The sequence below is a fragment of the Ambystoma mexicanum genome, chromosome 9 (assembly GCF_040938575.1).
Source record: "Ambystoma mexicanum isolate Mex_15411 chromosome 9, UKY_AmexF1_1, whole genome shotgun sequence".
NCBI classification, from domain to species: domain Eukaryota; kingdom Metazoa; phylum Chordata; class Amphibia; order Caudata; family Ambystomatidae; genus Ambystoma; species Ambystoma mexicanum.
This window is the reverse complement of record NC_090931.1, coordinates 33,481,945-33,508,317: the sequence shown is the minus strand read 5'-3', so window position 1 is coordinate 33,508,317 and position 26,373 is coordinate 33,481,945. Positions and strand designations below refer to the sequence as shown.

The 26,373-nt window shown below is 46.2% G+C and overlaps 1 protein-coding gene across 3 annotated transcripts in view; it reads left to right on the top strand.

Moving 5' to 3' along the window:
• GLB1L2 (galactosidase beta 1 like 2) overlaps nucleotides 1-26,373 on the top strand; it is a 779,452-nt gene that overhangs the window by 172,647 nt on the left and 580,432 nt on the right. The window lies entirely within an intron of this gene.

Genomic DNA, 26,373 nt, shown 5'->3' with positions numbered 1-26,373 from the left:
GCATGGCAACCTTATTTGCGATCTCTCTACAGAATTGCTGTATAGAGTTACATTCCCAAAACACATGTACCATTCCAGCTTTTTCCATTTTGCATTTCGGGCAACCCTATCTGCCTGCTCCCCTGAATTTGGCCATTACTTCTGGGGTCAGGTAAGCCCCCTCTGTATTACATAGAATTGTATTAGTTGCAATCTTGCATTCCTGGAGACTTTCTTATGATAGTCAGCCACCTTGTGCCAATCCTTGTCGCCAAAGGGCTTCCCTACTTCTGCCACCCATCTCCCTTTGTTTTTCAACTCCCCCTCTGGAGTGGTGTCCTATCAGCAGGTTGTATAGTCTCGATATGGTGTGCCCTCCATCTGAGATATCTATTATTGTTTCTATTTCTTTGCTGCCTATTACTTCCTCCCCAATGGTTAGCCATGTACACTTAATCGTGTTTATCATGGAACTGTGTAGTAAGAACTGCCCTGCATGTATGCCTGTTGTTTCTTGTAATTCTTGGAAATCCAGTAGTTTATTTTCTCTCCTCCAGTCTCCTATCGTGATGATCCCACAAGTCTCCCAGTGTGTGTGCACACAAGCCCTTAGTCCTCTACCGTCTGTCATGACTGCTGCTAGGGGTGTCTGTGGCGATATTGGGTCTTTAATTTACAGTGTTTTGCAGGCTCTCTGCCATATACCCAGTTTCACTAATAGCGGGCATCCTTGAGTTCTGGTGGGGCAACCCAAATCAGGTCTTACTAGTCTAGATATTTTATTGCTGGTTGTAGGAGTGCTGTGTCTACAGTGGGGTCGTCTGCAAGCCAGCTCACCACATATTGCATCTGGCATGCCAAGTAGCACAGTTCGAAGGTCGGGATCCACAACCCCCACTTCTCATAAGGTCTTTGTAAGGTACTAAGTGCTACTCTGTGTCTCCCGCCCTGCCATAGGAAGCTTCTGCACTCTGTTTCCAGCTTACTGAAGAATTGTTTCGGTATTTTGTATGGTATATTCCCAAAGCAATGTAGCAGTCTCGGCAGTGCCACCATTTTTAATAATGCCGCTCTCCTCATTACCGATAAAGGCAACTTCTCCCAGAATTGCATTGATTTTACTAGCACTTCCATTATCTTTATGGTATTGTGTGTGTGCTCTTGTTTCGGGTCGTCATAAATGTCTAGTCCCAGTTATCTGAAGGATTTATTGTTCCACGGTAGTGCCAGTTCCGTCAACTCTGCTTTGTTCCCTACAGCTTGTTTGCCCCGCGGGAATAAACAGGATTTATTCCTATTAATAAAGATCCCAGACAAAGTGCTGAAATTGTCTAGCACGGCTAATACATATTGTAAGGTTCTCTTACTAGCATGTCATCTACGTACTTTGACACAATATGTCTGACCCTATCTATTGCAATTCCCGCCTCCTTGTATTCCTGTCTTAGGATTGCTGCTATTGGCTCCATTGCCAGAATGTAACTCATCAGAGACGTGGGCAGCCATGTCTGGTGCCTTTTTGTAATTCCCATTTTACTGAAAAAATGCTTCCTGTTCAAACTCTCGGCATAGGGTCTCTATATATCAATTTTACCCATCTCATATAATTTGGTCCAGATCCCAATCTAGCCATTGTGGCGTAGAGCCAGTCCCAGTGTACCGAATCAAATGCTTTTGTCGCATCTAATGAGGCCACCGTGCAATGCTCTTCACTGCCCTCAGTGCTATTGATAAGGTGGTGTAACCTTCTTACATTCCAGGAGATGTTCCTACCTGGTACATATCGTGTTTGGTCAGGGTGTATGATTTCCGTTATTACTCTTTAAGCTTGTTTGCCAGCAGCGTGGTAAGAATTTGCTATCTTGGTTCAGAAGAGACAGGGGTCTGCAAGATCCACATCTTCTGTGTTTTTGTCGGATTTTGGCAGAGGGGTAATTACTGCCTCTCTCATGCTTTCTGGGAGCAACCCTGTTTCAAACGCCTCATTATATACCCTTGTCAGGACCGGTGCTAGACTATCCGCATATGGCTTTATATTATTCGCTTGGCAGTCGTCCATCCATACCTGGTGCTTTTCCCATAGAGTAGTGTTCTAATTACAGCCACCACCGCATCTGCTGTGAAGGGCTCTTCTAATATGTGTACTTGTTTCTCATCTAGGTGTGGTAATGAGATCTAGCACTTCTTGCAGTTCCCCATTTCTCTCTGTGTGGGAGGCCTTGTATAGTTCCTGATAGTGTTCGGAAAATGCCTTATTCTCACCTATCATTGTGTTACTTATATTACCCTCTGCATTTTAGATCGAATGTCTTTTAGTTTTCCTGTTATTACTCTTGTACAACCAGGCCAGCATTTTACTAGGTTTTCCCACTTGCGTGTGGATTTATTTTAAGTATTGCGCATAACTGAATTTGCCCAGCCTGTCCCATTGTGTAAGCACTCCTGTCTTAGTTTAATTTCATCGCTCAGATGATCTTCCTCCGCACCATTCTTCCTCCCTATCTCTTCCAGTTCTTGCTCTATTATTTGTATTTTTGAGGTGATGCCTTTCTGTACTCCCCCTGCTTTGGCTATCATCTCTCCTCTGGTCACAACTTTATACGTTTCCCTATTGTACCCACCCTGATGACACTACCTTCATTAACCTTAAAGAACTCGGACGTATGTTCTCTTATATGTTCCTTAAATGCCATATCAAGTAGTGACTCACTTCTGAGTGTCCAAGTTGGTATTGGTGGTCTAGGGGCTGTCGCCACCCATTTCAGTACGAACAGGGCATGGTCCGACATTACTCTCGCTTTATATTCGGCTTCTTCAAATTCCCTCATGTGTTCTTCCCCATGAACAAGTAGTCAAGTCCTGTGTGTAGTTTACGTGGGGCAGAGTAATGAGAGTAGCCTCTCTCTCCTGTGTGTAGATTCCTCCATATGTCGACCAGGTTGAAGTAGTGTAGGAGGGCGTTCAGGACCTTTGCGGACGGAGCCGATCTTTTGAACCTGTCGTCTGATCTGTCTATTTTGGGATTCAGTGTGCAGTTGAAGTCTCCCCCATACTATAACCTTGTCTCTGTACTGTCCCAACCTGGCGTATAAGGACCTGAAGAATGATTTGGCATTGTGGTTGGGTGCGTATGTGTTTAAAATGCATATTTCCCTATTCCCAAGCATAACATGTATCAGCACCAGTCTGCCTTCGTCATCGGCTTTTGTGTGCAGGATTTTCAAAGGGACTGTTGGGGCCACCCAAATGAGGACTCCCCTGGCATACGCTGAGTATGCGGATCCCGCCCCTACACCTCCCCATTTATGTGCAAGTTTGTCTGATCTGGGTTTCTTAAGGTATGTCTCTTGTAGTAGGGCAATTCCTATATTCTGTCTACGCAAGTATGTGATTACTCTCTGCCTCTTTCCGTAGTTATTCAGACCTCGAACATTCCAGGTCATTACTTTAATGCTTCCGGCCATCCTCTATTTCTTTTCATGGGCTTTTCAGATGCTTCTAGTATGCCTCTCACTGTTCAGGAGGACTTGTCTTTCGGTGTGCTAGGACTGCGGAATTCTTTATCAGGCTTCTCCCCATTCCCCTTAACCAACTTCCCCGCTTCCGCTCCCTCCTTCCCTGCCTAGTGACTAGGCTAGGCGTTTGGTGCCCAGCGGGTGGGTACTTTGTATTGTACCCTAACAAAAGTGTGTGGGGTAGTAGGAGCGCTCTTCTGTCTCTTTTCTCTCCTACCAAGCAGTCTGTGTCTTCTCTGCCGTTTTCCTGTTTATGGACATTTTCTCAAACGGCAAATGCAATGTGTAATACAGTGTTCGGTTTCCTTTATGTCTTGAGTCATTTTGTTTCAAATCGCATGAGGTTCGCCCTGCTTTGGTTCCCTGCCATTTGTCGACATGTTTCACCTCGTTGTTTTGGGGGCGTGTTCTTGTTTTCTGCACATATGATGGTCAGTCTTTTTCCATCGTTGGTATCTTCACGCTGTCCATCCAGTCTTGCGCCTTTGTCGGGATATCGAAAAACAGGGCTCTGCCGCTGTGTATTCTCTTCTATTTGCCGGATAGATTAGCATGTATTTCAGTTCCGCTTTCTTCAGTCTCTCTTTAGTGGATATAAATTGGGCTCTCCTTTTCTGCACCTGGAAGGTATAGTCAGGGTATATTGCCAGTTTTGTTGAGGCTCTTTGCATAATGCCCCTTGTTCTGGAAAATGCCAAGATCTTTTCCCTATCTTTGTAATTTTAACACTTTGGCGATGATAGGCCTAGGAGGAGCTCCCAGCGGCAGTTTCCTGACTAGGGATCTATGTGTGCGCTCAATAGTAAAACCTTGCGTGAGATTCCCTGGTCCCAGTTCTCGTAGCAGCATATTCTCTACATAATTAGTTGGGTCGGATCTCTCCCTGCCCTCCGGTAGTCCCAGGATTCTGATGTTGTTTCTGCGTACGTGTCCTTCAGTGTCTTCTGCTCGTTCTTCTAATAGTTTTACCCTATGCTTTATTATGTTGACATCTGAGGAACAAAACAAGCAGCTACTTCTTTGGTTTTCTCTTGTACCTGCTCTTCAAGGTTCCCTGTGCGCTTTGACAGTGCTCTCACGTCCTGTCTCAATAGCCCCACATCGATCCTTACTTCGTCAATTCTTGCTTCCAAGTTTGTTTGTAATGCTGCTATGGCATCAAGTATTTGCTATTTTCCATTCCCAGGTTTATCTTCTTTACCAATAGCTGTCCCAGCTCCCTACTCTCGCTGGGGGCTATCCTGGCCTTTTGTAAATGCCTCCATAGTGGTCTGTTTTCCTTTGGCTTTGTTTCCTTTGGTCGCCATTAGTTTGTGCGAGATTGCAGCTTCGACTTGTGTAGCACTTTTTGATTGGTCTCAGTAGTTGTCTCGCTATTTACCTGGCCTTTCTGTTCATTCTACAGCTCCCCCTTGCTTCTTCTTTTTTTATCTGGGTAACCTACACGTTTTCTCTCATCTTCTGTGTTGCGGGATCACGTTCCTGTCAGGCATGGGCTTGTTCTTAATTGCGGGTCCCGAGACTTCTTCTCTTCCCCTGTCTTACTTTATGGCTGATAGCCTGCCTCTCTGGTCCCTGGCTCTTGGCCACTTTGTGTTCCTGGTCTTTTCATAGGCCAACATTTTTCTTACCCTCTACCAAGTGGGGGATACAATGTATATGATCATCAAAATGAAGGACATACAACATATTAATGACACAAAGTGTACCCTGAAATCAAATCCTACTCACACAACCTCTTAGCAAAAATGGGCTGTGCAACGTGTATTCAAATACAAAAAGGTGTTTCATAAAATATCATCTTTAATTCATCTTCTTGTCAAAGCACAAGTATCAAAACATTAAAAAAACACATATACACAACATAGCAGTATACAATAATAAAATGATTCCACCTCAACTTGTCAAGTCACCAATACTTGATGGACCACAGCGGCAAATTAATTTTTCCTATTACCCACTGTGTCAACAAAGCTCATAGGCCTGCTCATGCGTGGGCTGCTTCTCTCAGTGTGGGTCTGCCCATTGCCTGCTGTCCCTCCTTTTATGCCATTTGCCCAGCGTGTGTCCCCACTTGTTTATTTGTGTGCTCCTTCACTTTGATTTCATGCCTCCTCGTGTTTAAAAGGCTTTCTCTGATTATTGCGGGACGTCGTTTTGTGCCTAGCAGGGCCGGGAAGTGCCTGCTTGCAGCTGTGTCCCTGCTCCCTTAGCTACCGCAGCCTTGTCCCTTCTTCCCCCTCTCCTCTCCTTACCGCTTTCATCAGGAGACCGGAGATCCCGGCTTGAAGCTTCCTCGTTGCTCATCCGGCCACTCCCCTCCTCCTTCTCCTCTGCTCTGCTTTCCTTGCCGGGTCCGTATTCTGCTGCCCGCCGACACAGGCCAACTCACGGCTTTCTCTTTACGTCTGGCGTTGCTCTGATAGCGCTGCTCCTTGTTGTTCCACGCCCAGGTCTGCTGGCCGGCTCTGTTGTCCTTGGGGAGCAAAATTGGGCACGCTACTTTCGGGTCACTGCCATTGTTCTCCGGGGCGCTTTCAACTCCGAGTGCGTTATCTTCCTGTTTCTGTGTTACAAGTCTTCCGGGGCTTGTTTGAGTGTGTGCGTCCTATGTGGAAGCTATTTGCATTTACTTGTTCTTTTATTTGTGGATTGACCACACCATATATAGCTCATCTTCGTAAGATCTACAGGAGCCGCAGGGAGACACGTCTGCTTTACATGGCGGTTAGCCATGCCCCCCTGGTGTAACTCCTTTATGGCCGTTTTTAGATTCCTTCTATCTGCCACAGCGAGAAGATCCTGCCTCTCAACTTGCACATTTTTGGCGGGTGATGTCCACCTTGGTGTGGGTGTTCATTCAAATGTCAACCCTTTGCCTGTTGATAGATTACACTGGGCTCTCTGGAGTTTCAACTTTAAGCAATGTTTGACTCTCTCTCAGTCTGTGCTAACATCTACTAGCCTGGCACTGCTGGGAACTAGGTGGCACTCAGTTACAGCAGTGATCGAAATTAAGACTGGAGGAGCAAGAGCTAAAAGCAGCTCCTTGGTTATCCTGTATAAAACTGGAGACAGGATTTACCACTGGGGAGCAAGGAGCTAATACACAGCGTTATGCAAACGATCTTCCACATCAGATGAAAGCATATCATTTCGGCCATCATTTATGGCCATTGCTTTCAAGATTGTCCCAAATGCACAGAAGTATATTCCTATAGGTGTGCTAGTTTGGCATCACTTGGCCGGACAAGCCAAATATAACTCTTAGTAGATGATATTATCAAGGTAACCAGGCTCTATGAGGCTCCAATCAGAAGCTAAATAGCTCCGAGCTCCCCTCCATTTTCGAACCTGGTTACAGAGTTAGTGGTTATGAACTCTGCTTTTACATGAAGGGAGACTCACATGAGCAAATCTGGAAATGTACCACAGGGGACTGAGACTACTTCAAGTAAGTTACCCAGTACAGGGCATGGAAAAGGATTTGAATGATGAAGAACACGTTCCCACATTTCAGATTTCCCCACTATCATTGGTTGCAATCCACTGATCTGTATGCAGGAAGACTTACTCTGTGTGCTGGTGCTACAATAAGGCAGTTCTCGGTGACTGCCTCCGGTGTCACCAGGGAGAGAGGGGGCATCAGGGGATAATACATTGACTGTTAAAACTAGCCGCTTCTATGCAGGAGGGTGAAACAACGTGCCTTATTGTGTAGGGCAACCTGCTCACTGTGGGTGCTGCCATTGGTTCTGAAGTGCCAAGGGTATGCACCCTGACCCTGATACTTAAAACTTAATAGTAAGGAAGGTAGTAGCTACCCTGCAGGTCAGGACTTCACCATGATCCTCTCCGGGGGTTTGCTCACAGAGGAAGGCCCAAAGGCTTCCAGGTAATTGATGAACTCCTAAAAAATGTTATTTTTTTAATTTCTTTTTAATGATGGGAATCATTGAAATGCCAATTGAGTGTAGTGTCTCCAGAAATTAGCATATTGAGGTGCTGTAAGAAAGGCATGGTATCAAAGACAGACATAAGTGACCACAGTTCAAGGGTATTTATTGAACCTTACCAAGGGTGTGATGAAGGCCTATCTAAACCTAAATCTAAGATGGCAGCAAGCTACCACCATCAAATAATAATAATGCAGTTGGGGTGTCACGGTATTAGTTTTATGACGGTACAATAACCTTCTTGCCAAATGACGGTATATCATGGTTATCGCGGTATAGCAGGTGGAGTTAACTAATCTTAACAAATATTTTCTAAAAGGTCATAAATTGTCAGATTTATCATCACAAACAAAACCAGGCACCCAGGGCCAGAATTGGGCTTTTGAACATACTTTCCACTGAAATGCCACCCCTTGCTTCCACCAAACACAAACACACGTGTGGAGAGGAGAGGAGAGGAGAGGCAGAGGGGAGCCCTGCTGCGACTGGCAAAGCAAACTGAATAGCTTTTCTTAAGTGGTCATTTTGGCTTTTAGCCCCCCCACTGGCTACTGGTGAAGATGAACATGTTGCTATCTTGATAACCTGCATGCCAAAGATCAATGGAGTCTGATGGTAGTATACGCTTGTGCGCATACACAAACACGCACACATGCACTCTCTCTTTACATTACAGCCTTCAGTTTACTTGCGGGCCAAAAGGTGTTCAGTAATCACGGACATGTTACACTTTGGCATGGCAGCAGAGAATACCCACAGAGATGAGTACATTTCGCACTGTGACTTAATATATGTAAATTCAATGATGGAACCAGGGAAATCCCCCGTTGTCATATGTTTAGAAAACATTATCCATTATAAATATATAAACCCCAAACCGCCAACCCAAAGTAAACACTTTTCCTTCTTGGCACTGTATTTATTCTTCCTATTGCTAACATATTGATTTTGTGTCAGGCACGTGTGGTTTATGGAATGGCATTAAAAACTGCTCCAACTGAAACTACTTGGCAGACGGCACATCCAACAGTGCAAGACCAAGACTGCGCAGCACTTGCTTACTGCAGCCTTTCCAAATCAGATTGAAAAGCACACTTAACGGTATGAACGGTATACCGGTATAAACAATGTGACGGTTATTATTGTTCAATTAAGTGGTTCACGGTATCTTTAACGGTATACCGTAATACCGTTACATCCCTAGTGGAGTCTTGTCAAAATAAAAGGGCCTAAACTAAAAAAAGCTATTGCGAATCCTTACCGCTAATTTACAAATAGTGTGGGGAAATTTTCATGAAACAGAAAGAAGTGTTCACAAAATAATAGGTCGGGATGTTCAGGCTGTTGGCCTCCCTTCCCCACGTTTTCAGCATGGGCCAAGGCGGTTCACTCGAGCATAGCACACTCTTGGGCTTCTTCGGCACGAGGACACAGTTCTATTGTAAGCATCAGGGCCTTCTATGCCCAAGTCTCTTAAGTTATCAAAAAGTCTTGTGATCCAGAGGGCCGGATGTATCAAACAAATGAAAAAGTTCCTTTCCAAGTATTCAACTAGGGCGATTCATTTTTCACCCTGGATCCCCCTCAGCCAGTCTCAGATCCCCTTTTGTACCACAATCTTTTCTCGGCTGACTCACGGTTCACCCCGGATCCCCCTCGGGCTCAGATCCCCTTTTTGCACAATTAGTCTCCCTCAACCTGGCACGGACCAATTGCAGTTCTTATTTGCTATTGAAGACTTTCGAATGTGCAAAGGGTTTGCTTGACCTGTTGCAGGACCACTTTGATTTCATAGTTTACAATTTTACACTCTCAGTTGGATACCTAACAGACCTTTCAAATGGGCATCACATGGCACCGGACCAGTCTGTATATGGTATGCACTTTGGTTTCCAAATGTTCACTCACTCCTTGGATATTCAATTATATTTGCGTTGTTCATCACATACGCCTTAAACTCTGTTCTTTGCAGATTTCTTCATACAATGTTGCTTCTTGCATCCTTTGTTCTAACACAGACCAGTCTGCTATCAGTCTCCCCGACTCACCGGCTTTGCTGACTTTACTGGAGCAACTTTTTTGTCGGCACCAAGTACAGTACCACAGCGGCAATCGCTCCTCCCTCCCCGCCCCGACCATCGATGCAGGAAAGCCCCAGTTACCTTCGAAACACAATGCACCTTTCTTCAGCTTTAATTCCCGGTCTTAAGTTTCTTATCCTGGAGGGCTCGTGAAAGTAGCGGTTCTCCAGCATGGGGTCTGGTATGGATTCACATGCTCATAAATATTCCCCGTCGTCAGGCTGGGACTCCTCGGTATAAGAAAAACGTTTCATTTTCACTTACAAAACTGTATTTCTCCCATAAACCAATCACGGTTCTCTGCTTCATACAGCAGCCAGCCAATGACAGTCCTCTCCCTAAACCCCTCCTCTGGCAGGCAACCATCTTCAGATTCTTACAGCATGCTTCAGTTTTGGGAGTCCTCGAGTTTTGCTCTGTGAGCTACTTCTAGGTTTTTTGTGTTTTTTCACAGAAAACGTTTCTATTTTTGGTCTAAAAGAGCCTGTGTGTTCTTCTCACCATCAGCTGACAGTGGGCATCCGTTATCGGTGAAGTGTAGCGTCCTTCAAGGGCAAAGATATTCAGTTTCCAGAAGTCCATCGGGCCTTCTTCACGCCCTCCTACCATGACTGAGGAGACAGAAGGAAGATCCCTCTTCAAGCCCTGCACCAAGTGCGGGCTCCGAAATGTGTTTGTGGAGGACAAGCACCTACAATGCCTCTACTGCCTGCATCCGGACCACAAGGAAGGAGATTGCGAGATATGCAGCGGATTCCCCGAGAAGACGACAAAGGGCAGGTACAGTAGACTGGTGGTGTGGCTGGGGCATGCCTCATCCAAGGCCAGTCGGTCTGAGGAGGGGGATTCTAAGTCCTGTGAGTGCGCCTCATCCGTGGGGTCCAAGATAAGGCCAAGCACTGCAAGTCTGGGAAGCGCAGTAACGGTTCCTGGTCCCTTTCTCCTAGTGGGTGTCACGAACACCACCACAGACTCCCTCAGCAGGGAGTTGTGCTCCTGCCACAAGTGGGAACTTCTACAGGACCAGGTGGACCGCATCTTCGCCAAGTGGGGTAGGCCCAAGATCGATCTATTTGCGACAGTGGCAAACTCCAAATGCCAAAAGTTCGCCAGCAGATTCCATCACCCGAGGAGCCAGGGGACGCAATCTCCTTTCCCTGCGAAGATATATTTCTGCACACATTTCCTCTGTTGCCTCTCCTGCTACGAGTCATTAACACACTCAGACAGTGTCCGTGCAGGATGATACTCGTCACCCTTGGGCGGCCAAAGCAGATTTGGTACCCGGACCTTCTCAGCTTGTCGGAGTCTCTGCCGGTCAAGCTACCAGTGGTCCCTGATCATCTCACCTGAGAAGGAGGCGCAATCCTGCATCACGACCCAGGATTGCTCAACCTGAGGGCTTGGCTCGTACAGCCCTAGAGTTTGGAGGATATTCGGTCGCAGAAGATTGCCCCTCTGAGGGTCACGGCCCCGCAAATTCTTCCTTACTTGCCATCCTTGTCCAAGGCTGGACTGGCGCACGCCTTGATAAGTACTTCTGGCGGCTATCTCCCACTTCACCAGGTCTCCAGGAAGGTCTTCACTTCGGTCTCATCAGCTTGTCAAGGCGTTCCTCAAAGGACTTTTACGATCTTTCCCGCCGGTGAAGGCGCCTGCCCCAGCATGGGAACTCAACGTGCATCAGGCCCGCTCGTGGAAAACAGCTTTCCTTGTGGGCATCACTTCCACGAGGAAGGTTGGGTGAGATTCAGGCCCTGTCCTGCAAACAGCCATACCTGACTTTCCACAAGTCAAGGGTGGTGCTGCGGACGTACCCCTCTTTCATGCTGAAGGTTCTGTCGGAATTCCACCTCAACAAACCTTTGTTACCTGTTTTCTTCCCGAAACCTTCATCTCCGGCTGAGAGGGCCTTGCACTCGCTGGACGTTGCTCGTGCCCTGAAGTTTTACGTGGCATGCACAAAGGGTTTTTAAAAGACTTCACAGCTGTTTGTAAATTTTGGGCCTGTGAACCATGGGAAGGCTTTGTCCAAGGCTTCCATCTCAAGGTGGTTCTCCGGCTGCCTCATGCAATGTCATCGGTTGGTGAACCGACCGCTGCCCGGACGTCCGAGAGCCCATTCCACCAGAGCGATCACTGCGACGACGGCGTTCCTGGCTGGTGTGCCCCTGCTGGACATCTGCAGGGCTGCTAAATGGAGGTCCACGCACACCTTTTTGAAGTTCTACTGCATCGACAGGGATTCAAGGGAGGAGTCCAGAGTAGGCCCAGCACTGCTACGCAACCTGTTCACTTGAAGTGAGTCTGTTTCAGAGGTAAGAGTGAATTGCTTCTGTTGAGCCTTGCCACCGCCGGTGGTTGTTTAATGTGGTAGTGCTGTGTATTTATTATTCATGAGCATGTGAATCCATGCCAGACCCCATGCTGGAGAAGGAACAAGTTACTTACCTGTAAATATTGTTCTCTAGCATGGATTCACATGCAAACCCTCTCTCCTTCATCTCTGAAGCTCTTCTTGTTCATACTGCTACTTACATGCTTACCAAATCTAAAGATGGCTGCTTACCAAATGTGAAGATGGCTGCCAGAGGAGGGGCATAGGTAGAGGACTGTCATTGACTGGGGGCAGGATCACCCAAAGGACAGTGATTGGTTTATGGGAGAACTACAGTTTGTTAAGTGAAAGTGAAACTGTTTTTCTTTTACTGAGGATTCCCAGCCTGACGATGGGGAATATTCATGAGCATGTGAATCCATGCTAGACCCATGCTGGAGAACAATAGTTATAGGTAGGTAACTTGTTCCTTTTCTTCCTCTGAAAAGGCCAAGGGCAATTCCCTCCTTGCAACCCTTTCTGGTCTTGCCGTCTTTCTCCTCGTATTAATCTGCCATCTCGGAACTGCTGCTTCCTATGGTATTTTACCTCATTAAGATGTACTGTTGTGCTCTGCCTTTTATCCGTGCGGGGAAGTGTGATGAAGTCAGGTGTGTGTAATTATCAGTAATTGCCTAACTCTGCCTGACCCTTGGTTTGGGACATGTCATGTATACGACTCTGGTGTTAGTCCGTTGTCGCTCACAGTGAGCTCTCTGTGAAAAGGTTTTTGTGTCATGAAAGGGCGTGGAGTTGAGTTCCTAGGTATCCTAGTAGGATGGGGAAAAGGTGTTATTGGAAAGGGGATACCGTCTCTCACCCTCCGGTGTCCCACTTCCACTCCCCGAGGACCCCCATCCAGGTGATCCTCCTGCACTAGTCCACCCCCAGGAACTGGATCCAAAAGCAAAAGCTGTTTCCTGGCCAGCTGGATGGCCGATCCCTGCAGACTGGCGGGTGAGACTCCTTCAGGTTTCTCACGGTGCCCTCTGAAAAACGTGGGTGGACTCCTGAAAAAAGTGGGGGGCTCTGTCCACCTGCATGTACCCTTGGCTTGAGCCCTGCTGGCTACGTCCTCAAGCTCACACACGGCCGAGGATTCCATCACTGAATCCTTGTCCCATTATCGGTCAGTTTACGCTTACAATTACTGTGATGTGGATGTCTGCATGCCCGCAAGATCTGCCAATGTAGCGTTTCAGCCTCAACTAAAAGGACACATAGCTGTAGATTTATCAAGTGACCAGCATCTGCCCAGATAAAAGTACCACTTAAAGGCATGTATTAGCCATTCATTGTCTTCCAGAGGTAACCATTCCAACATTCCTGAGATAAAGAATATGCTACCTAGCACCCAGGTCATATATCCAATGCTGGGACGCAGTTTGGAACTCGAGAAATCTGGGCTACACCGCTGCTCTAGCAATGAAAGAACTTGAAGGAATATTCCCATCTGCATGTGCGTGCATTTCCAGTGTTGTTTTTCTTAGGGTGGCGCTTGTTTTGAAAGTAGTTTTATTTCAATTCAGTGATTGGTAAACTTAAACACAAGAGGTTTAATAGCACGTTTCTCATCCTCGCGTAGAACCTAAAGATACTTTGCGTTGCCCTGATAAAGCAAAGTAGTGTGAAACATGTGTTGCTATTCTATTTTTTTGGCCCCTGACTTTATTATATAATCCAACTGGAAAATAAATTGATATTAAAACTTATTGGACTTCTATGGATTGTTATCGTAGGAGCACCACTTAATATTGACTGCATTTATAAACATTCAAAACCAGTACCGTCCTAACACAAGACAATGTCACCGTGTGGACAGGGGTATCTCTTCATAAGGCCTCATTCCTCGCCACACGATTTCCCCACCCATGCAGGGTTGGTCCCATTGAGTAAATCAAAGGTACTTTCACAAATTAAGATCTTTCAGGAGAATAGCTCAAATGCTGTTCCGCGCAGAAACATGAAATAACAGCCCTGATTCACTACTTGCGACTCGTGACTGCACAGGGCAGGGCACATTGTTTGAGCAGTAGTACTTGAGCACTGTTATTGTGAACATGTTATCAACAACACTTTAATGCCTATTGGACCAGTATCCTTAATCAAAGCTACCAGCTTCACAGTGCACAATGTTGCCTTCATTCAATGTTTTTATATTTAATTTAAGATCCAACTTGGAAGCCATGAAATATATTTCATGAAATAATAAAAATCCGTTTGTAATGTTGCTAGCCATTTTCACTGAGCTTAGTGATGAACGGTTGAGTTAGTCCTGCTGGGATTTTAAACCTTGGAACAGATTATGTACTGACTTCAGTACATTGCGCACTGATCCGCCAAGCTACGTTCCTGAACACACTAGGTTAGATCAGGTGTGAGTTTCTCCTCTATAGCGCATCTGATGCACTCCACAATAAAAAGGGCATTGCACAGGGTCGGACTGGGGCATAAAATTGTCTCGGGCACCAATGAAAAAGTGGACCACAGTTACAAATGGCAATTAATTCCTTTTGTGACAGACTGTTTGAGTAGTACCCAAGAGAGAGGTGTTTGATAACATGTGATGCAAACTGTGCATTTTAAAGAATATTTATTCGGTAATCCTGGTCAAAACTACTAGCTGCATGGTGAAGTAACTTATCAAACTGGCCCACACGGATCAAAAAAGTGGCCCACTTTGACCCCATAAAAATGGCCCACACTAGCATTTTGGGATTTTGGTTCAGGCATTGCCCTTTTGCCCTGTAGGCCAGTCGGAGCCTGCATTGTAGCCTTTGAAGCCGGTTCTACTATGTATGTGAGAGGCACACAAATACGTTATCCTTAAGTGCCTGGCACTGGTGAATTCACAGGGTTCACCATGATAACCTACTGGATTAGTGGACAGCTAGGAACGGGGATGGACCGGCCGCTACCTGATATGCCTCTTAGACGGTGACAAGACTGCAGCTGCATGACCTTTTGAAAGACCCTAGAACCACTGTCCCAGATCGAGGGAATTCCAAGATGGCGCTGCTCACCAAAGACTCCTTAGAAACCTCTAAGTGGCAGACTAGTGGGGAGGAAATTAATCTTCCCACTGGGTAACGTCAAGAACCAATCATCTGGGATACAGCAAGTGAGACCATCACGGAGTCTAAACAATCCCAGGGAGGGGAGGCCAAGAATCCTAGGAGGTAACAAATCAAATCACATTGCACCTGATGCCCATGGGTATAAAAGGTGTTAAGTCTGTCAATGTCATAGTCCCGGAGGATGCAGACATAGGTGATTATGCTCCCCTGCTATAATATGATATGATGGTTTATTTATATATAGCGCCTATACACAATGTGTTTCAAAGCACTTCACGACAAGGAAGGGAACAACGGAAAATACAAACATTCTTACAGGCCATGAACAATAAGAATGTGAAAAATAAATATCATACTCGGCCTAGCGACATTTCACATAGTGCAAGTGCTAAGACACAAATAGGAAGGAAATGGGAAACAGACAGGAGACTACTGTAGAAGGCCTGACAACATTTCTGGTAGAGCCGGAGAATTACACAAGGTGAGGAGAAAGGGGGAGAGGAACAAAACAAGCAGCTATCGTACTAGGCCTGACGACATTTCAGATAGTGCTGGAGGGGGAGGAACAACAAGTAATGAGGGGGGAGGAGACAAACAAAGATACTATCATACTAGGTCCAGGGACCATTCAGATGGAGTAAGTACATAGAAGTAAGAGGGGGGAGGAGAGGGGGAAAAAGGTGGAGGTAGAGAAGAGGAGAAGAGAACAGAGAATAAAACAGTGAAAAGGGCAGAGAAGCAGAGGGGAGAGCGGTAACAGATTTCAAGGGTCAGTGCGGCACATAATGTTGAACAAAATGTAGGCAAGGAATTCACAAAGCTAGTAGGCACAGCATGATTCAGGGCCAACCTAAATGGGTCCCGCTAGCAGACCAGGGAGCTAACCACGGGCACCGTTATTTTGGCATGGTTACCTCCAACCTCGTAATGACCCCCAATGTGTCCAAAGTCAATCCAAACATTGGCAAAAAGTCATTGGTGGTGAATCCTTCGTGAATCAAGCCAACTCCAGCAATGTAAAAAAGGGGGGGGAGCAGAAGAGGGAGGGATACACAGCAATGACACAGGGGAACAGAGGGGGGCATCAACAAGAATAAGTAAAGACTGCTAGAATGAGGACGACTGGAAGGGCTGCTGCCTGGAGGAGGGGGGAGGGGAGAGCTAGCCTGGAGAGGCCGAAAGAAGAAGGGAGCACACTTGAGCCCTGGAATTCCTAGAAGAGGAAGCTGACCTGAAGGGCTCCACTGCCCTCTTCACTCCTGTAGGGAACTGTAAAGCCACAACCTGTGGCTTTCTACCAGCAAACCCTGGGGAAGATAACAGGATGTCCCTGCCTCTGGCAGGGAGCGGCCTAGGAGAGAGGCCTGCAGTGAATACTGAACCCGAGGCCTACAAGAGAGACCTATTGTAACTCCTATCCTCTTGATATAAAGAAGGGAGAAGACAGAAACCTAATTCAAGGGTAGCCATGAGTTCCGTAACCTCATGCCCCGGAGAGAGGAATGTTATAAATGTTGCAAACTCAAGCCTATTAGTGAAACCTACTGTGACTCCTGTATGTGTGGCCCTTTGAGAGGGTCCAACTATGAATCATAAAAAGAAGGCGCAGGAAGAAAGGACCCTGATGCAAGGCGAAACCACAGGTGTAAGGTCCAGGAGGGACCCCTAGTGAATACTGAAGTCCCGATCCATAAGTGGCCTGAAGGAATTTAGAAATCTAAGGTCCTGCAGGGGCCACTTGAACATCTTGAAAGACTTGAGGAACAATCCTGTGTGTTTTGCATTAGAATAGGGATGGACTAGGAATGGCAGCTTTATGAACTTTTTCTTTGGCCAAACCCTTGGAACGTTTGTGTTCCCTAGCACAGGGTCGCCGGTGGGCTAAAGGCTCATTAACCTTAGGATTAAGACCTTTCTGTTGGTCTGATCAATTGGACATTTCTTAGTAGATTAGGGCATCCCTGGAGAGGTGAGGTCTTGCTAGACTAGGTTTTGGGTCTTCTGTATGATTGATGGGAGGATTTGGAGCACTAAGCTAAGTGATCACTATTAAGTTCAACCCTCCTGATAGTTTTATTTAGAAATCCATCTTTAGGTTTCAAGGTCCCGTATGTATTAGACTTTTGTTTCAATCTAATCCTAGCCCTGCTTCATTCAGCTCCAAACCGTATAGAAACTACCTCCTAGATGGACTGATTTAAGCGGCGCTGCTATGAGATTAGCTTTATTGTGTCTGAAAGTTAAAACTGGAACTTCAGGACCAAATTATTGCCTTTGTTTAATGCCAAAAATCTTTTTCCTGACCATATTGACTATTTACTTTTTGAGGGTAGGGCCACTACTGCTAAATCTTTTAATCGGGAACTTTTCTCAGCAGCGGGACCGGAACTCAACCCCTCAGTCCCTTTCTGTTAGGTGGGGTGTTTCTCAGCCCTGTATTCATGGTGTAAAAATGGTGTAAGAAAGACTTAGACAGAAAACGGCAAGTGATTCCCGCGGATCCACATGCCTCTCCCAGTGGTAAACCTGGCAGAGAAGCCAAAGCAAACTCTCCGGAGCTAGCAGGGTGCTTAACGGTTCACTGGAACAAGACAAAGGGAATGTCCTCCGAGTATATCACTTGATCATCTATTACTGTGCAGGAAAAACTGTCATGTGGGTTCACAACGAAGTACTTTTGGCCAATAGAGTTATTTTGTTTTGTTTGGACATGAGCCTGCCAGTTGGATCAGACTCCAGGGTGAAGTGGTTCCTCTGGGCATCAAGACTGTCCAATATATGGTTAGCAAGGTTCTCATGTCCAGTGTATTGTAAAAGGAATACACTTCCCCCATCAATTTGAATGACAGTGTTGTAAAGCTAGTAAGCCAGCCATTTGGCAGATCAACCAGGAGCGGCCACAACTTTCAGAATAGTTTCACCAGTGGCAATGGCAGTCTCTAGTTTGGTGGAAATGATAGTTTCGGGTTGTTTGTTCGTCTGATAATTGTTTGCGGCGAACTGTTTGAAATAAATCTGCTTGCATTTGAACAATTACCAGATGAAGAAACAACCACAATCCCTTTTCACATTCAACCAAAATGAGCTTCAGCAATCATCTGGGAATATTCGGTACCCTCTGTTTCCAAGGGAAACATGCCTCCTCAATATTCTGCTGACCATCCATTCATTGTCGGATTGCCACATTGAGACTTTCCCAGGCTTTTTCCCCAGATAAACACGAAAGCGATGGACTCAGTCTTGAATGCACACACCCTATTCACTTACTGGCCAGCTTTTGTAGTCAGCTGCATGCACGCCCATGCTGCTGCCTTCAGTCAAGATCGTCTCATTGTATGCCACTTTCTGCTTCTCATCCCCACCGCTTCGCTAGCCAGTGTGGTTATCTGCTGGTCCATCCATCTTTGAGTGTAGGGTCTGTGGGAGGCCTGAGTATGTGGGTGGTGGGAATACTCTGGGTAAGCCCAAGAACTGATTGTTCTCTCACCTGTCCCACTGGTATTTAACTTCTTGCCGCTGTCGCAGCCCTTCCTGCCTCTAAGCCTATCACTCCAGAGAAGTTTCACGCTTTTGTTCTTCCCACATGGCCCTTGCCTGCCAATATTTTTGGGGTTTAGTTTGGAAGGTAGGAGATTAGTTGCCGACTCAGACGTTCCTGTGCAGTACTGAGGCTACATAGCATTCTTCTTTCTAGGAAACTATTCCATAGTGTGACAGGGACATGGTCAGTAAGATGATCCTGTCAAGAGCCTGTGGTTGGAAGCTTACCAGGGAATAAGCCAGTGCCAGCCCTACACTAGAAAGGGAAGGTGGTATTTGGGAGTGCCTCAGTCTGTGTCCCTTCCATTTATGCGAGTATGCTTGTTCAGAGTATTACTTTCAATAACCACATGCCTGTGTCGCATAATGCTGGCCAGTTTTCATCTATAGAATAGCCTGAGAGAGACTATGGAGAGCCACAAAAGTACCACACATCCGCAGAGAATTGAAAGAAGCAGATACATGATAAAACACAGAAGAACCTAGTGGTTATCAGTGTGTATGCAGAGAGCTCCCAACTACTTAATCAAATAAGCATACTCGCGTGCATGTTATGGAGCCACTGAGCGTCTCCCCAACCAATACAAAGGGTTAAAGAACCTGGCAGACCCTTACTCCAATTGGGACATGAACTCTCAAACTCGCTGCAGTAGGCCGCTATTGCAAGACCCAGGAGGGCCCACGTATGAGAAAGCGTTGTGTGCTTAGACCCCTTTCATGTCTTTTGCCTAGTGTAACACCTCCTGGGTGGGGGTGAGGGGTAATAGTAGGAAATTGTCTCTGGGAACCAGCAGGGGAGGACAGCCAATGGAGAGAGAGGGGGTGTGAGCAACCTGAGGTGTTTCTCCCATACTGTTGCCAGGGATCCCAGACTCAGGTGGCCAGGGGAGGGCCAACGCTCTTGGATCCCAACCCTGGGGGCGAACAAGCGAGGGAGGATCACCTGGGAAGGGGGTCTTTGGGGACTGCGGGATGAGCGCCCTTGGGCGAGACACAGTATCCCCTTTTTCCGAATACACCCCTACCCGACATCCCCTCTGTCTTTTTGGGATATTGTCATCAGAGTCCCGTCCTACCCCCAACCTTTTCCCTTCTGGAAAGGAAGGTGACACCATGAGGGAAAACCAAGACCATCCCTAAACCCCAATGCAAATATTACCTCTCCTTTTGTGAAACCCATTTCTCAGCAACCTTACATCCAAACCCCCCTTTTCTGACAAAAATCTACCCTATTTTTCTTTCCCTTTTAAAGGATACTACAACTCCCATAATCCCATTCCTCTAATAGAATACCAAAAGACTGAGACGAGGAAGAGAGGGGCTAAGAGTATGACGATTACAAAAGGAAAACCCACTGAAAAACAGAGGACAAATGATCACTCTGACAGTAGGCTGTCCCACTAACAGAGACAGTCAGGGTTGGGCAGAACCAACACCTGCAGCCAATTACCAATTCACATGTATATAAAATAAAGCTGCTGAGTGAGAGAAGTCAGTTGCTCTTGGGAAGCCAGGAGGGAGGCTGCAAGGCTGAGTCCGGCAGAGGACCCCTACTTAAGTCCCAAGCACTCAGAGAGCGAGCTGGTGATGCTCGGCCGTACCTAGAAGCCAGATCAGAGAGAGCTGCTCAGAGCGGGATATGTCCAGGCCAGTGCCCATTCCTCTGGGGCATTGACAAATCGAGGAAGAAGTGCATTCTGGGAAAAGTAGTGCACTGCCTACCGGGTGAACGACAGAGTTGGGGAGGAAAGACAAACAAAGAAGTGTCCGCTTCCCTCCCAGGTGAATGAAGGAGTTGGGGAGGAAGGAGGGGCAGGCGGTGAGACCCTGACTGTGGGTGGCTGAAGAGTAATGGAAATTAATGAACTGAGTCCAAATGCATTATGGGACTGGTAGTTTTTTCTTCAGCAAAAGATTGAAACCCTGCAAGTACTGTGAGTGAGAGATCCGAATCCGACAGAGGGAGACCTACATGAAAGGATTTCTTTGAACTTTTTTGTGCTCAAAACTACTTTTGCAAAGAGGCTTTGGAGTAGCAGACAAAACGTGATGGTTAAAAATAAGTCGAAGTGGTCATGCTGAGGTACCTGTCAAATCCTCGCACATTTGAAGGTCTTCGACAGTGAAACCAAAGCAAGGAAGAAAGCTTGAGTCCAGCTGATGGGACCCTAACGTGAACTGGCACACTATGAAGGAGAGTTAAAAGCTGCATACGGGTGGTCTCCAGGTGGGCGACAGACCCAGGAGGGCCACAGAGACCCTAGTGGAATTTGAATCAGCGACGCTGAACACTTGGGGAAGGGAACCCTAAGTCATTTGAAATTGTGGTTCAGATATTTCTTTTGAATTTATTGGACATAGACCTGACTTTGGGGAAGGGAACCCTGAATGGTCTAAAGACTTATCAGAGAAAATTATTTTGTTTTGGGAACACTATAACTCAGGTGAGGGAGACCTGGGGCACCTTGTTTTGCTCTTCCAAGAGTGCACGGACCATTATTCATCACCAGTACGTTTGTAGAGCAAGAAAATATTTTGAACACAGGTAGGTGAAGCAATAACTCACAACCAGATACGCAGTTAGCGAAATAATGAGCACTATACAGCTATTTATTCATAGCTTGGAAGCAACAAGTGATAACACAGAAATAAATCACAGAAAGGACAGAGAATTCAAAAGAAAATACAGCACAGTGGGTGTAACTGTATCCCTCATCTCGCCAGAAGCAGCTGGAAGACCCCGGTAACAGCCAGGCAGAGAGCACAACAGCCCACAGGAAGGTTGGAACAAGAAGTCACCCCTCCAACTGAGGTCTTTGTGGTTTCCCCTGACCTTTCCGATAGCTCCGCGTATATGCCCTCCTCAAAAAGGGGTGGCAATTTCTCGAACCTTCTGACATTAGCGTTTGCGCATTGCTGAGTGACTGTTGATTGCCGGCCGGTCAACCGACAGTAACCCCAAGGAGCAAAGCTCCCCTCTAAAACACCACGGAAAACAATTCCATAACTCATAGCAAGACATAACAAAACCAGCTTTCCCAGCAGAATGTCCTTGACTGTCTGCATACCAGGTTTGAAAAGCATGTCTTTCAGCAAAGCAAGTACAGCTTTTCACTGAGGCATGGAATAAATATCCATTATGGCTCTGAGTGCCCCCAGAATGCGTTGCGCACCAGCGCCATGTTTTATCTCAAGCATAACACACCTACAGTGGTAAAATATTCTTGGTTAGGAACTGAAGAGCTGAGAAGGGGGGATCTGCATGACCAGAGAGTTTACCTCTCGCTAAGACCAAGAGAACCATATCCTGAAAAAGGAGACCTGGACTTGGGTGAGGGAAACCCATGGGGTCCTTGTTGAATCGAGATAAAGAAGCCATATTTCCATCCTGACTTTAATTTTGATGCACCTTTTATGTTGTTTAATTACTCATCCCTCTTCACTTTTTATTTATTTTATTTATTTAATTGTTTTTATAACGCGCCTAATACCATACCTGGGTTTGGTTTCTAAGCGCGGATCCGGGATTCAAACCTCTGTTGCTCTGCATGGTCTTGCTTCCAAGACCAGCACGTTGCACCTGTGCTATCCTCCGTTAACAGTTATTGCATAAGCTTAGGGCAGGCCATAGGTCTACTAGTTGAACAGTTATAGTTTGGACTAGACAGAATGGGACTGTTTTTCTTTTCTTTTATTCAATGGTCGAGATTACTCCCATTCTAGCATTAGGGCAAGTTAGGAGTTTTCCCAAACCCCTTGGAAACATTTTAATAAACACCCTAAAACTTGCTCTTTGTGTTGCGTTCTTACTTTTGATACCATGAGTTCCTCACAGCGGTTAGGAGATTAAAGGGGACTCAGGAAGTTGTGGGTTGCTCGCATGAGGTCCAAGGATGCAGAGGCTGGCCAATAGACCATGTGGAGAAAGGACGCTGCAGAGGAGCATCAAGGCGGATTGTTGAGGCAAGTGTGCAGGGTGAGGCATTGGTGGGTGAGGGGAAGTGGTACTTGGAGTTGAATGAGTGTGTATGAGTAGAGTTGCAGGGGAGAGTAGGTGTGTAAGAGGAACTCCCACTCGCCCCACTTCTGAGAGGGGTCCCAGTTCACCCTGACAGGGTCATGACCCTGGCCCTGCCACAATTCTGAAAGTGGAATCTGATAAGGAGTTCTCACTTTCATAAACCGAATTACCCACAACATTTTTTAATTAAAATTAAAAAAAACTCGCAGTATTGCAAAATATTTTTGTCTGGTCTGTTAATACCTCACACTGTTAGTTCTGACACTGCTTGCAAATCTTCTCAAGAGTGGCGGGTTGGGGGGGGAAGGCACTTGGACACGAGAATGTAAACGTTTCTGACCTCACTCCCTCTTTCTCTTTTTGACCCTCACTCTTTGCTCGAGATAATAATAAAAATCCATCATGGTCTCTTGTAGAGATGTTTATAATATTAGTATTGGGGTATTTATTGAGGGCGTGCCTGGCTGCGGAAAGCAATAGCGCACTTTACAAATCATAGGGGGAAGGACACCGTGAACGAAGCAGAGATACAAAGGAGTTGGCATTGCCTGCAATTTGGCAGCGTGGTATCTACAAGCAACCAGGAGAGGGAATAGGGGCAGCAGATCACTTAATCTCCGATTTAGATGCGGCAAGGATGGTGTGGACCTAGGTGTTAGAAGCATTTCTTCAAGAGGAGGTCTTGAGCTCCTGAGAGATGTATTGGGGAAGGGAGTCCAAAGGCAGTTCAGCGTGAGCAGGCCCACCTGTGCACACATTTCACACATGTGCGTGAGCTTCACTTTATTACTATATCCCAGGAGTTCTGGAGGAAGGGGGGAACTATGAAGTAAGAATATTAGTCACTACTGTGAGTATTGTTTACATAACTCACAAGATCGTTACACTCAGTGTGTTTATATACATTATACCTTCCTCAGGGAAAGGGCTCTGCTTCTTCACCCAGTACCTTAGGAGTTTCACAAGCTCTATATCTGAACGAGATATGTATTGAAACATGTTGAGTGTAATGGTCCTTGTGATTCTTGTGTCAAGCTCCACATATCTCCTTATCCCAGTACACTCAGCATGTTTCAGTATGTCCAACAGTGTCTTCTTCAGGAGTAGGTCTCATATTTCGCTGACACTTCACCCAAGATCCTATTTCTGAATATTCTGAGATTTCTGTCCTCAGCTTGAAAGAAAATGTACTACCGCTAGCCAATACAAATAATTCTTTGAAGATTGTATATAGATGCTATTACATTTTTTACTTAACTGGTAGCTTTGCAGCATTGGTAATTTGTGATTCCCTTCATTGTTTTTCCACGACACCCCCCGACTCACATTGGCATGGTTCATCTTTCCAAACCTGTGTCCTGTACTTTTGACCTTAAGTCAAGTTTAATGTTTTTTTAAGCCTTCTCCTCTTGCCCGTAGGAAAAAATGGAACCCAGATTTGGATTCCAGACCTCAATGTCTGCAATCTATCTCCTTTTGACAGGTCGGTCTAGTTATTTCTACGACCAAGTGCTGCGTCATGGCCCATTCTACTTTATGGCGTTGTGAAAAGGTTCTTTTTAAATATCTGAACCCATATCGAGTGATGCATTTCATTTCCCCTCAAAAAGGGTATTTTTTGGTGCGTCTCCCTTTTCTAGCCCTCTCAACCCGGCAACTTGAGAACATTTTTCTGGGTGAGCTTGGGGCAAAGTATTAGGCTTTCAACTGTTTCTTTTGAAGATTCACAAAATCTGCAAATCTATTGCGAGACTTGTGACTGAAATGGGTCAATCGATTACCCATGGTTATTCCCTAGTGCCAATAGACTGCAGCCTTCCGAGTGGGACTGGGGAACTAAACCGGATGAGTACTGCAGCTTTTGGGTTATAGCAGATGGAACTGAAGGGTAAGCTGAACAGGGCTGAAGAAATGTCTTTGACTTGATAGCAGCAAAAAGTGTTCACAAATAAACTTATAAGAATAGTTCCAACAAAAAGGTGTTTCTTTATCCAACAGTTCCTCTGTGTCTTTGGTACTGGGTTCACAAAGGTCTTGTTCAAACAAAAAATCCAGTAACAGTCTTTCTTTTTTTTATCTTCAAACAATACATTCCATAATAGTCGTTCTTTAGCTTTTCTTGTTATTAATGCAGATTGCCTGGTATATTTTCCTTCCAGGAATCCGTCTATGGGGGTTTTAGATCCCCTGGTATTTTCCCCAGCCAAAGGTCAAGCTCTTTACTCAACTTCAGGTGCCTGGTATACTCCCCTGACAGAACTTCTGCAAAAGTTCACAAGGTGTAAGGGTTTTCCTATCTCCCCCTTTTTACTCTTACAGGCTTTGCTTCTCAAACTGCTTGGTATATTATTCTGCATGGTCTTATTTGTTTCACTGTTCTTTTCACTATACAAAGTAGCATCTACCCTGAGGTGTTCAATATGTTTGCCTGTGGTAGCACTTGCTTCAATTTTTATCCACATTGGCATCTCATGCATCCGGGTTTGCTTGCAGCTTGTTGTGGGCCTTTGTTTTGTGTCCTCCCACGTATTCCCCATCTTGACTCCCAAAGCAGTATAAGGCTTGGAGGAACAAGTCTTCCAAAACCATCACAGACCACATTGACACCCTTGCTCCTGCCCTAGCTGACTTCTGCAACCACTCCTTCGCCACTGGGGCCTTCCCTTCCCCCTTGAAGCACTCTCTTGTGCACCCTCTTCTCAAGAAACCCTCAGCTGACCCCTCCTGCTCAGCTAACTGTCGTCCGATCTGCTCAGCTAACTGTCGTCCGATCTCCATCATTCCTTTCCTAGGCAAACTCCTGGAAAATCTGGCCATCTCCCAGCCTAATCTTCACACTGAATCTGTTGGTTGTCTCCATGACCATCAGTCTGGCTTCAGAGCAGCCAGAACCATGGAAACTGCTCTCCTGAACATCTGTGAAAACCTGCTCTCTAACCTTGATTCTAATCTCCCATCTGTCCTCATCTTACTCGATCTCTGTTCTTCCTTTGACATGGTCTACCATGCCATCCTGCTCAATCGTCTCCGTGATAACCTGGTTATCGCTGACCAGGCCCTGGACTGTCTGACCTTGTTCATCTCATATCGACCCTCCCAGGTCGAACTTGGGTCCATCCTTTCCCCGATCTCACTATCTACCTGTGGTGTTTCCCAGGGGTTTAACCTCTCTCCCTGGCTGTTCAACCAATACCTGGCACCTCCCGTCCACCGCATTGCAGCTCTCTGCTCCAACTTTCAGTGCTATGCGGATGACACTCATTTTCAGGCTCCCCTCCGCCGCCTCTTCTCCTTCTCTCATCTCTGACTGTCTGTCTGCTATCCAGCAGTGGTGTGCCGCCAACGATCTCTGCCTTAATTCCAGTAAGATGGAGATTCTCCTCATTGGCACGCCGGCACCCTCCTTTCCTGCCACTCTTGGCCGGCCTCTGTTGGCCCTCTTCCTGCTCCCACCTGTGAGGCTAAGAACCTTGGGGTCATTTTCGATTCCACACTCAAGAAGTCAAACTACCAACTGCACCTCCTCAGAGGTATTCTTCGTTTCCCCTCCTTTCCCCAGAAGCTCACTGTCTCTAGAGCTCTGGTTCTTTCTAGGCTGGGCTACTGCAAAATCCTCTTTCTAAATCTACCTGCTTCTACTCTCCGCCCTCTGCAACTCATCTAGAACAGGACTGTAAGACTTGTCCTTGGCCTCAAGCCCAGGGATCGTACCTCTCCAGCACTGAAATCTCTACATTGACTCCCAGTGGCTGCAAGGATTATGTTCAAGACCCTCAGCATTGTCCACAAGGCCTTTTGGGGCCTTAATCCTCAATGCCTCCAACTCT